We start from the raw sequence: 12486 nt of genomic DNA on the forward strand, positions 1-12486 counted from the left end.
GCGCAAGCGAAATTGACCAAAAGATTACTAAATATACTTGAACGTATAGCAAACACATTGACCGATATGAATTTAATATTTACTCGACAGTTTCTTCGGAAAAAATTCCCAAAAATCACACGTTTCTCTTAAGTTATCGGAAGACTTCTTAAGAATTTATTTTTTTAAATCATAGACATTCGTTTTCAGAATGTACCGAGTTTAAATACAAAGACTAGCTAATGTTTCCTACATAGTCGAAACAATGAGATACTATTGTTCTATCAAGAGGGAATGAAAATTATAATTTCATAACGAAAAGTATGAGAGCTAATCTTAACCGACCGATCGAATAATATAAATATGCAAGAATAGTTTACGATAACATACCGAAGAGTTATTTGTCCAAGTACATCCTGTTTCCCGGTAAAAGATTGTTAGCATAGCATGTTAACTGTTTGGATGACAAATTAATCAAAAAACGATGGTCGATAAGTGGTTCTATCAGTGCTCCAATTTTTGGAGTGTTTTATATTTTTCTCGAGTTTGCATCGAGATATTTATGACACGTTATAAGGTTTTAAATTTCATTTGCATAGGATTTTAAAGTTCTGAATCTTATGTTTCATTTTGGAGCGTTCAAATTCCACGTCTAAGCAGTTCGTTGCTGGTTCGTGTAACGATGACCATGAAAAATGTACGCGTCACTATATAATTTGACCGATAAGTTCTAGCCACGGGCACGAGGATAATCACGTGTTCGCGGAACGCGTCGAGAATAATATTAGCAGTTTTAGCTGCAACGATTTTTACTCGAAAAGCGATAGAACGATCGGGTCTCGATATAAGTAACCTTTCTGTTCTCGTCACCACGTGACACCATTTATATGTAAACGAGCGTAAATGTCGACGATGCATACAAATATATACTGTCGTTTCTTCGCTTTACATGAAACTAAATACGTTGAATAGACAGGCGAGAAAAACGAGACCTATCTAGGTTATCGCGGCTCTGACAGTTATATTTTCGTTAGTAAATTTGTAAACAAGCAACTCGGCTAAACTGTTGAAACCTCGTTCGATCCTCGATCAGAATCCAAGGAATAAATTTAAAGGAGAAATTTGGCGAAATTTCATCGAACGAATAGCAACGAACCACCGATACGTAGAGGCATTTAAACGGGCCGCGCTTGTTTACACTCGGCCCCGGCCGACGTACACACATGGCTCTTCTTTTTGCTTGTGAGAATTATGTGCGCCGACGGCCAGACGCCGCGCCGCACGTAGAGACATCTCGGCATGCGAGACCGAGCGCGCGAGAAACACGGAAATTTTCCATGGTTTTTTTCGAAGCGTGCACAAATGTGATCGTGAAATCTCACCGGTGAAGAAGAAGAAGAAGAAGAAGTAATTGTGGAAAACTCGTGGCACCGGCTGGCCCAGGTTAAAAACACCATCTCAGCTAGCCCGCCTTCCAGGAAGCAAAATTTCCGAGAAACCTTTCTCTCGGTTCGTGGCCGAGGGTTTGTTGTCGACCGAGTCCCTTTTCCAACTCTCTCCTCGTTCCTCGTTCCTCTCTCGCTCTTTCGATCGTCGTACAGCCGGACGAACAGTAGTGTTCCGCGTCCCTTCCGTTCTTTTCGCCTTTTCCGTCCTTGTCTCGGTTCAAAGACACACGACCGTACGGTTGTCACGCGACGCACTTTAGGCGCGATCACGGAAAAATCACGTACTCGAGGAGCGATCAGTAGCACCAAGCAACACACGCACGAAACGTTTCGCGACGCGCCATGGACACGAGAAGCAGCTATCTCTGCGTCACCGCGACCGCGAAAGAACAAGAGTAATGCCTCGGTTCATCTTTGTCTTTGGAGGTTAGGTTCGAACATCTGGCGTCTGTTTCGTTCGCATCGTTCGCGGGCAGAGAGATACGTAGCACACGTACAACACTTGATCGCGATTCGTTTCTTCTCGATCGTGAGCTACACTGACATCACGCACCACCTACCGAAACACGGGAGACTCCGTTTGGTCTTCAGCACGGTAGAACCGGCGAAAAACAGCAAGAAAATTCAGCCATGCTGACTGCGCGACCGGCGTCAGACTGCCGCGAGGACAGAGCGGGGATTCAGTTGAGTGGCATCGCCCGACCACGGGAGCACCCTCTCCTTTCCTTCCCGCGGCCGACAGACCATCGTCCCGTTCCCCTGCCATCCGTTCCTCGTATTTCCCCTCACGTGCCTTCGACCCTTTTCTCCCCACTATTAACCGTACGCGCGACCCTTCGCGTCCCACCGCGAACTTCGACCGAAGTACCTATCCCCGCCGCCGACGCCGCGCCGTCAGCCAGCGAAACAGAGTCGGAGCGAGTAGGAGAAGCGACCGAGCGTCGCGCGTCGGACGGAGAACGAGGAAACGGGAATGCGACGCATGCGCAGACTATCAGTCGCGGCACGCGGTCGCGCCCAAACGCATCGCTCCGCGATCCTCATATTGATGTACTACGCGCTTGCACTCACGGCGAGCCGATTGCGGCCCTCGCGAATACCGAGCGACTCGTACGTGAGAGATGAACGAAGCAGCTCGTTAAGAAACCGCTGCCGGGGATGAGATACGTGCACCTCCGGCCGGATCGCTCTTTGAAGTGCTTCGGAGCTCGATCACCGACGAATCATTTACACATACGACGCTAGTTGCATATTTTTCTCGGTATAGTTATCGTCGACGCGCAGATTACTCGTATACATACTACGTATGTACACTATAGGACGCCATTCGTAGTACGTTCGAAAAGAGGATTATTTCTCGTAAAAAAAAGAAAAACTGGACATTTTTTGCACGAGGTACCGCTTCCCAGAAAATCGAGTTTTGGAAGTTTGTCGGATATAGGATAGGCGCGCTCCGCTGTGCCTGGGGCGAACGCATTCGACCAGACTACCGTCGATTTCTACAAACACGAACGCAAATAATGAGAGATACGGTTCCCGATATACGAGACCGATACTTGACAAGTTTTCCAAATCAATTATCTCGTTGATATTACCTTGTACAGTGTTTAATTTCCCAACAGAACCATCTTTTGTCGACTCTTATTTAAAACGCGATTACAATATTTCATTTATATATTGGAAAGTAACAAGACTTGTAAATCAGTAGGTAAATATCGGTTGTAGCAGCTGCGCACGCGCGAATGGATAAATATGTTTGCGAATGTACATACAGTTTCAGTACATGACGGTTTAGGTACAGTATCTAAAAAGATATGCCGTAGTCCTGCTCCTTTTCCTTATTTCGAAGAACAGATGTAACTATGTCCATACTACTCGGAATTATCGTTGCTATATGTACACGGTTGTATCCGTGTACATTTAGCACTGGCACTATTTGCAGAAGGCGTTGCACGCCCGTGCAAACCTGACAAAGACATCGTTCAAACATTTTCCGTACAACCAACGAAGATAAGCATGGCGTAGGCATACGTATTTACTGGTTAAATGCATTTCGTACGCGGGAAATATCGAATACGCAGCCACGGGGTTCGAGTCACGAACGATTAATTATATTTTGAAAAGCACCGATGAAAGATACAGGGAGCCCTTGGAGCCGCGCAGCTTCCCCCAAGATCGTGCAACGCTTCGTCCTTATCGCTTCTTCTATTCGCCCTTAGAAAACATTTTCCCTCTCCTGTTCGAGCGAGCAACCCTTTCTCGTCCCGTTGAATTCTTTAACGATACAATTCCCGGTTGAACACAGTAGCTCGCGAGCAGCGCCGCGAAACGAGTCTCTGGAAATGGTGCCCGGTGCTGTGCACGGGGTTAACTAATGAATTCCAGTGCGGTTATACCAGGTCGGATGCGTTTCGTAGTCTTATCGTTGGTTGGAAATCAGCCTGCTTGGCAGATGTTACTTGAATCCCCGATCTCTCTCTTTCTCTCGATGCGTTTCGCAACGCCTCCGCTTCTGGCATCCTTCGTCTTTTACGTTTTATAGGCAGGGAAACCAACGCCACTCACCTACCGTTTACTTCCACTACGTGGCTAAATATTAGTTACCGCGACTAGGAATGGACTGCTCGAATTATTTGCCTGAATACCAGCGCCGATATCTGTTCCGCGACTGTCGTCATCGCGGGAGAAACGATACGCGTTAGGTCGTGACGCGAACTCTCGGCCCGATTTTTAAAACTCGTTTACTCGTTTACTCGGTCATTTTCTACCAAATGATACGCCCGTTAAATAAATAAGTACGCGGAAGTTGACCACGTAGCAAGTTTTTTTTTTTGTAAAATCTGTGCCAAACGCTATACGAACTGCTCCAGATATACAGTCATAAGTCGGCTCAAAGAAACTTATTTCTAGTACATATAGTCGTGTATCGTACCGTTCCTTGTCCGGAGGTTTACGAGAGGAAATGAAATTCTTTTTTACTCGCTACTCAAAGATACAATCGTTTTTCTCCTTGCCTGGCACGACGAAGGAAATGAAAACTTTCCGCGTGCCCCTTCCCCGGTTAGCCGTATTGCGCAAATAGAAACATTATTGAGATAAGAATTTCAAATCGCAGGAACACCGTCGCGCGCGTTCGTAAAGAGAGTTTTTTGTTAAAACGAGAAACGAACGGCTTTTTCCTGCGTTGAATCTTCCATCAATGTCATCCGATTCGCCGTAATGGAACGACCGTGAATCCCCGACAATAACGCGAGAACCTAAGACGCTGGAGCACCTCCGTTCTTCCCGTTAACGCGATACAGTGTCTCATAATAAGCGGAAACTGAAAACGTCACGTATACCAGAATGAAATTCAACCACGTATTCCCGGGGAACGTCAAACCGGTCTGATCGCGTCGTCCACGTCGTCCGTGTACATACTGGCAACAACCCGACGCCTTTGTCGCTAGACGAGTCGCTCGTCTTATTTGTCTTTTCTCTTTAAAGTCGACATCCCACGTCTTAGAACGCTTCGAACGTCTATCCAGATGCGAACAGTGAAGCAATGCGAGCAATGCTTTTCGACCAACGACCGATCTGCTTCGTTCAGACCCTCTTCCTATCGATCAAGAAATTTTCCTTCGATTCCCGGTCTTGTACATAGATTTTTCATCCACGATGTCAATCAGAATCGAGAAATTTGTCTCCGAGAAGAAATACGATTCCAGCTTTCTACGTACGACTCGAAGTTTAACGAAGATTACGTTTACTTTTGCTCGAAAGAAGCCTTGTGTAGAAAAACTTCCCCGATGTCTCTTTGTTGCCGGATAACAGAGGACCATTGGTACAGCGATTGTATATGGCCGTTCGGTGCGATCGCGCACTTGGACGCTTTTCGATCTAATACGCTGGACCGATACGATTGAACCATCGAGAAATTCCACAACGACGGTTTCGATAGATCGTTCCGTAGGTTTTTATGTAGGTGAATACTTTGTACAGGTCCCAGCAACCTAAATGTGCAATTAACTTCCCGTTTGGTGTATTTCTCATTTACCGCGAGTACCTCGGAACGTGTGATCAGACGAACGTAGTGGGATACGGCGCATCGAAAGGTACGATAGGTGCTAATTAAATGCGCCCTTTGACGCCATACAAGACCCATAGAGCGTCTGGCAATGGGCATACCTTTCGTAGTATTGATCCATGACATCGTGCTTGGCGATTAAACAAAGACGCTCGAATCGTTGCTTATCGTATCTAACGACGCAACATCGAACAGTGCAAACACAACGGATGATCGATCGATTGATTACATGTTACTATTATCGATTACGAGCAGGATGATATCTACTGGTTTCGATAAATAGTAAGGAGATTTTAGAAAATAAAATAACGAAATAACGGTTACCGATCCAGCGATCAACACTTACCATTTTGAAAGGGAGTCGATGGGGTTCGGCGTTTGCTACGTTTCGCGTTTCCGTGGTCCTAAATGTATCGTACGTAGTCATTAAGCGGCGATCGATTAAGCGCCGTCGCACGGATGTTTATACGCCTACGGTGGGTGCACGTACGCGCGTCTGATTTATCAACAAACTCGGCTGGAAATTAACCTCATCGCTGCGGGCTGGGTAGTCTGCACGCCCGCAGACGATCGCAGCAAGTTCGTCGGGCAATGATACATTAACTAATTACCCTGGCGTCTCCGCAGCTTGTCTAAACTGGTAACTACTGTTCGGTTATCGGGATCTAGACGCAGATTATGTCGGAGGACGATTTAATCAAGTCCCTGGTACGCGACTGGTGAGTATCGCCGACCGAGCGAACCGAAACGACAGGGATCGAGTTCGTTAACCGGTGTTGCTCGTAAGAAAATCACCGACAGAGGCTTCGCGATTGCTCGTAGATCCCAGGAGTCGTCGATTCTAACCGTTCGGGTATTTATCGACCAAGGGGAACTGGGTTATGTTCGTTACCGGGATATTCGACCGGGACATCGGAGAGAAAGAGGGATGCTCCGAGACGAGTCAACGAACCGAACCAAGTTTGCGCGGAATTGCTGTAAACAGCGAAATTTCCACCGGATCCCGTCGAGCACGAAAGGAACCGCGACCGAACGATCAATCTTATCTCGAAATGTTTCGCGCAGAAATTGACGGGACTGTAATCGAATACTATTTCCTCCTAGCCGTCTTCCATCTTTCCCTACTTGGAAGAGTAATCTTTTGCCAGGAGACGAAACAACCGAGGCCGCTTCTGTTGTAAATTTTCTTTGTCTTCTATTCGGGACAAAGTCCAGAAACTTGATTCGTTCGTGTACCCTCTATACCTTGGCTCTGTGGTTGTTGTGCTTGGTTGGCACTTTCGAGAAAAAAATTCCTTACCGAAAATCTTATTACGTGCCTAAATTCGACGAAAAAAAAAATTTCAAATCGTTCTAGAAAAATTATTTTCGGCTGTGGGGGTCAATTACAATCATATTTGCTGAATAGACATACCCCCAAAATCCTACGCACTTTCGAGAAAAAAATTCCTTACCGAAAATCTAATTAGGTGCTTACATTTTTTGACGGAAAAAAAAAGTTTCAAATCGTTTTGGAAAAATTATTTTCGGTTGCGGGGTTCAATTACAATCATTTTTGGTGAATAGACATACCCCCGAAATCTTGCGCATTTTCGAGAAAAAAATTCAGTACAGTCCGAACTTTAAACGTTAATAACTTTTTAACGAAGCCTCCATCAACAAATTGGTATTCTTAATTTTCGTCTTATTTTAGCCTCTAGAATCTCCCATTAAAATTTTTCCCAGAGGTGACCGAACACCCTGCATATGTAGTATATGTGGCGTCGCCTCCCATGCTCGCCACCAGAGGGGTCCGCGCTCTCACAAGCGCTCGACCGACACCTCGGTTGCTATATGTACAATCCTCGACCGACTTCCCAATATCCCAGTTGTCTAAGGCAGGGCCTGCTAGACCATACATATCAAGAAACTCAGACGTAAAAGTACACTCAAAACACTTTTCCTTACACGTAACAAACAACACAAATATTAAAGTACCCCACAAAAAGATAGTTCGCTATCTTGGTATTAACATAGACTTCAAATTAAACTATACACAACACATAAGCATACAGTTACAAAAAGCACAGAAAGCCTTCGTTATCCATAAAAGATTATTTTACTCTAAAGATCTAAACAAACATGTAAAAATCCTCTGCTACAAGCTGCTAGTCAGGCCCATTTTAACATATGGATGATAAATATGGTATAACATCAGCTCCAGTACTATGGAAAAAATTAGACTATTTGAAAGAACATGCTTTAAGGGCTTGCATAGGAAAACACAGATCAGCCGAATCTGATTACATAAAATACATCAGCAGCCACAAACTCTACGAGGAGGCAAAAATAGTTCGAATAGATCTATTTATTTCAAAAATAATTAGAGATCACTGGTCAAAAATAAACAGAATCACATCCAACTCACTAATATCACATACACTCTATGCCAACCCACAATACTTCACAAAAACCAGACATACAGGCTACGCCCCACCAGAATCGTTTATCTACATGGACGAAAAGGGCCTCACACATTAATAGAAAAACGTCAAATAAGAAACTGCTATATGATAAAAACATCAATGTAAACGACGAAAATCTCAAATTCATCTATAGACTCTCATCCATAGACTTAAAAGATAAGCATCGAAAAAATGTACGCAAATACTGGTGGTTAAACTAATTAAACCAGTATCTATTCATCTTTCACCCACCTGACCTCATATCCATTAACCCAGTAACTCCCTCTTCTTGTCACTCTAGTATAGTTTTTACTATGCCTTTTCTATACTAAATTTAAGCGTAATAGATTAAGCCCCTCTACTCATTTTAGTTAAGGTTATTAAACAGCATTAAGTGCAATGCATGTAATCCATACCGAAGACGCGTACTCAAATAGAGTCTTTAGTCTGTAAGAATTAATGTTCTTTAAGCCATGTTTTTCCTATTTCTATACGTTTATGGATTCGTTGTTAAATTGTTGTAGCTGTTTGTACATATCTCATAAGGCTTTAATAAACGTATGTTAAAAAAAAAAAGGCAGGGCCTGCTAGAAAACCTTACTGATGGGTCCACTAGCAGGCCCCTCCTTTCCTTTTTGTCCTCCTACGATTCTCACGAGTTCCTACCCTCAGCGACGCAGCGCCACAGCTCGTTTCTACTCGATTAGATTTTTTTCTCGCAGCTTACTTGTCTCCGATGCAAAATTGACTCTCCGTACCTCCGTGAAATAATATTCCCGGAGTAAACAAAAGAGGATAGACCGGCGAGGAACCTCCGTATCGTGAAGCGGATGCGTCGATATGCCGGGTTAACGATTTCTATTATAGCGCGGATTTCTCGTGCATCATCGTGTCAGATTGGACACCGCCGACGCGTTAAGCTTCTTTCCCCCGATAAAGGGAAGCGGAGACGCTCGCGATCGGCTGTAAAAATGGCGAGACAATAGCCACGCTATCGGGTTTTTAATTCTACGAGTTTCTCAGCGAGGTTCGCAAAGGAGATTCTACCTACGTACGTGAAGAAGGATCAATCGTGAAAAAGCGGTCCGATCGCGGTGGACCTTTGCGTCGAAAATGGAGGTTCGTGATAGCCGCCTAGCAATCGAGGTGTAACCGTCGCGGAGGGTGTCTTTCGTCAGCAGTAAAAAGCGAATGCGACCGTCGATGTTGTTCGCGCCTTGCCGCCTATATCCGCGCGACTTTCGACCGGGACCTAATTGAAGCCAGTGTGGAGCCGAGTCCTTTTATTATGCTGAACAAAAGCGAAGTCACAAAGCGCAGAACTCATTACGAGCCGCGCTGGCAGAGCGGAGCCAACGGCAGCGCAGCCGCTAGCAACACGTCGGCGAAAGCTTGATGAGAAATTCCGGAATGGGAACGATCGACTCCGCGGAAAACTCTTCGTCCCTCGAAGCTCGCTCGGGAAAGGAAAATAAAAGCGAACCGGGGGCGGAGAGAGCGTGCAAAGAGAAACGGAGAAAGAGATTTTCGAGGTTCCCTGCGACGCGAAAGGTACCCAATATCCGCTTTGATGCTACTAGGATCGTGGCCTGTACCACCGTTTCTCACGGATGCATCGAATTTCGCTCGCGGAAGAAACTCCCGAGTTTCGTAACGCGCCGCGCGAAAATTTCAAACCGGTACCGAACGACCGCGACCCACCCCGTTACGATGCTCAGAATCTCATAACGCGAAAGCTGGAAACTAAGCGTGGAAACTTGGCCAATCCCAGCTATCGCTTTACGACTGCGAACACCGAAAATTCGATACACAGTTCGAATCCACAGCAGAGATTCCAACGATCGGTACGACAAACGGGGCAATCTTCGCGGAGATTTCATATTATCGACGCGATTTCGCAAAATTCTAGAATACGCGATCAGCACGCGCTGCTAGCTGCACGACGAAATTCTAACGAAGATGAATTCATTGTCTGTCCCGGATTGGAGCGGGTATACGTAATTCATCAACGTAATTGAGCTCTCGCAGACCGAGTTAGCGAGTCTCGCGAGCCGAGTGCTATTTCGTAATGGCCCGTTAATTTCGGTCGGTAGTTTTCAGACTTGGTCGCGAACCGGAACTTTCTTTCGCGACTCACCGGGTTCTCTTTCTCTCCCTCTCTCTCTCTCTCTCTCGCTTTTGATTCGCGACATTGACCACCGCGAACGATCGCACGCTACGTTCCCGAAGAATTCTATAGCGCCCGGGGCGACGCTCGTAAATACTTGGCGGTTAATTGGTCATGAAATCCATTTCATAAATTGCAAAAACGATCGCTCGGTAAATGTATCGGAGCTGCTGGGAAGACTAAGTACGTGCGGCGAGTGCTCGTAATAGAGTATAGCACGAATCGAACAATGAACTCGCGCTGTACTCGGAGTGCACGTTCGTATCGTATTGGGTCAAGAGTTGGAAAGAATCGCTTTCTTATCTCGAGAATATCTTTTTAATGTCACGCATGGTGTCGATGCTCTATGGACATTGGTGGTCAAAATAGATGGTCTTAATTTCGAAAAAGAAAGGTTGTCGTTTGAAATTCTAGGTATCAGATTTCATTCAACGATTAAATACGCGTTAACCTTTTCGCGCAAAAGCGAAAAGATCAATATACAAGATGTTAGATCACCCCTGGGAAAAATTTTAATGGAAGATTCTAGAAGCAAAAATAAGACGAAAATCAAGAATATCAATTTCTCGATCGAGGCTTCGTTAAAAAGTTATTAAAAAAATTAAATTAAAAAATTTCAAATCGTTCTGGAAAAATTATTTTCGGTTCCAGGGGTCAATTATAATCATTTTTCGTGAATGGACATACCCCCGAAATCCTACTCACTTTCTAGAAAAAAATTCGAGGTGTGAAATTTTTCGACGGAAAAAAAAATTTCAAATCGTTTTGGAAAAATTATTTTCGGTTGCAGGGGTCAATTGCAATCGTTTTTTGTGAATGGACATACCCCCGAAATCCTACTCACTTTCTAGAAAAAAATTCGAGGTGTGAAATTTTTCGACAGAAAAAAAAATTTCAAATCGTTTTGGAAAAATTTATTTCGGTTGCGGGGGTCAATTGCAATCATTTTTGGTGAATGGACATACCCCCGAAATCCTGCGTATTTTCTAGAAATAAATTCAGTACGGGCGGAACTTTAAACGTTAATAACTTTTTAACGAAGCCGCCATCAACAAATTGGTATTCTTGATTTTCGTCTTATTTAGACATCTAGAATCTCACATTATAATTTGTCTCAGGGATAGCCGAACGCCCTGCTGTATAGATACGGCACGGCAAACAGTAAAGGGGTTAAGAAGAAACATTCCCTCGGTCGAGTGGATTCTGTTACGAGAAATTAGCGATCGGCGATCCGGGATCGTTTCGTTCTTAAAAAGCGTAATAAGAAGAACCGTAATGGACTTTTCTTGTTCGCGGTACCGTCCTTTTTCCTTTCTTAGTCGGCGTTCCTTCGCTCGTCGTAACTTCATCGTTCCTCGGGCAACAACGGAGACGCTGTCTCTTGGAAACAACGCGCGTTACTGTCTCGGTAGCGAGCAGAAGTGCCGCAGCAACGTTCAACTAATGTACTCAATTTCCCCGGCCAATCTCGTCCCGTATTTCAAAGTTAATAATCATTGTTTGTACGCAACCTCGCTGTGTCTTATAATTTAATCTCGAGGGTAAATCTTCTCGGGGGCTAATCTCGCGCCGAGAGCCGTCGACGTTCGTATAGCTTTCGCGAAAAAATACGGAACGATATCCTCGGGAAAATTAGCAAGTAAAAAGAAACGCGCGTTACCTCTGAATATACTCGAAATCAGAATATAAAAAGCCTGCTGGTCCGTTCTGAATCCTTCCAGCATCTCTGGATTAATCGATTGTTGTACTTGTTCTCGCCAGTCTCTCTTTTCACCGAGTCCTCTTTCCTCTTTCTCGCTGGCAATCTAATTCGATATTAAAGTAGCCTGTTGATCGGAGCGTTCGATTCGCTAAAACGAGTTTCGATAAAGTTAACGCCTACCGGACGACACCACTGCATCCGAATAAGTTAACTACCGGTTCGAATTGGAGTGCACGCGTGTATGGACGTACGTATGTACACTTGTTTCGCCCTTTCTAATCCCCCGGTTCTTCGCCCGTATCGCGTTGCGTCTGCGTTTCGACCCTCCCTTTCGCAGTTCCTGTCCGCACCCGTGCTTGTGTTTACTCCCTGAACAGTTGGCTCCGGCTGTGATATCCGTCGCCGTCGTCTACGACGGAAAGCAAACTCATCACGATCGTCGCATGCAATCTCCCAGACAGCGAACCTCCCGGCGACTCGCGGCATTGCTTGTAAGACGCAAATTGTGTTGACTCGCGGAAAAATCTGGCTTTCCGAATCCCTCGCGCCACCCACGTCCCCGTCCCCATCATCTACCACGCTCTGGCTCTGTAAATAACGAAAAAGCTGATCGAACGCTAAATAGTCGTTGTTTCGTGGCTGGAATAGCATCGCGACTGGTTCCCGTGCACCGATCAACC

General features: G+C 45.1%; 1 protein-coding gene across 4 annotated transcripts in view; it reads right to left on the bottom strand.

Annotated features, from left to right (window-relative positions):
- The window catches only part of LOC122401634 (bifunctional heparan sulfate N-deacetylase/N-sulfotransferase), a 253772-nt gene that overhangs the window by 105166 nt on the left and 136120 nt on the right, over nt 1-12486 (bottom strand). For 2 of the 4 annotated variants that reach the window (XM_043403873.1, XM_043403876.1), the window contains exon 1: nt 1362-2090. The exons of the other annotated variants lie outside the window; for them this stretch is intronic. The gene's annotated coding sequence lies outside the window, so the exon portion shown is untranslated. Of the gene's footprint in view, nt 1-1361; nt 2091-12486 lie in introns of those variants that run through there. 4 annotated transcript variants of the gene reach the window in all.

The sequence above is a fragment of the Colletes gigas genome, unplaced genomic scaffold, assembly GCF_013123115.1.
Source record: "Colletes gigas isolate AHSC1104 unplaced genomic scaffold, ASM1312311v1 Colletes_gigas_Sc00026, whole genome shotgun sequence".
Lineage (NCBI taxonomy): Eukaryota > Metazoa > Arthropoda > Insecta > Hymenoptera > Colletidae > Colletes > Colletes gigas.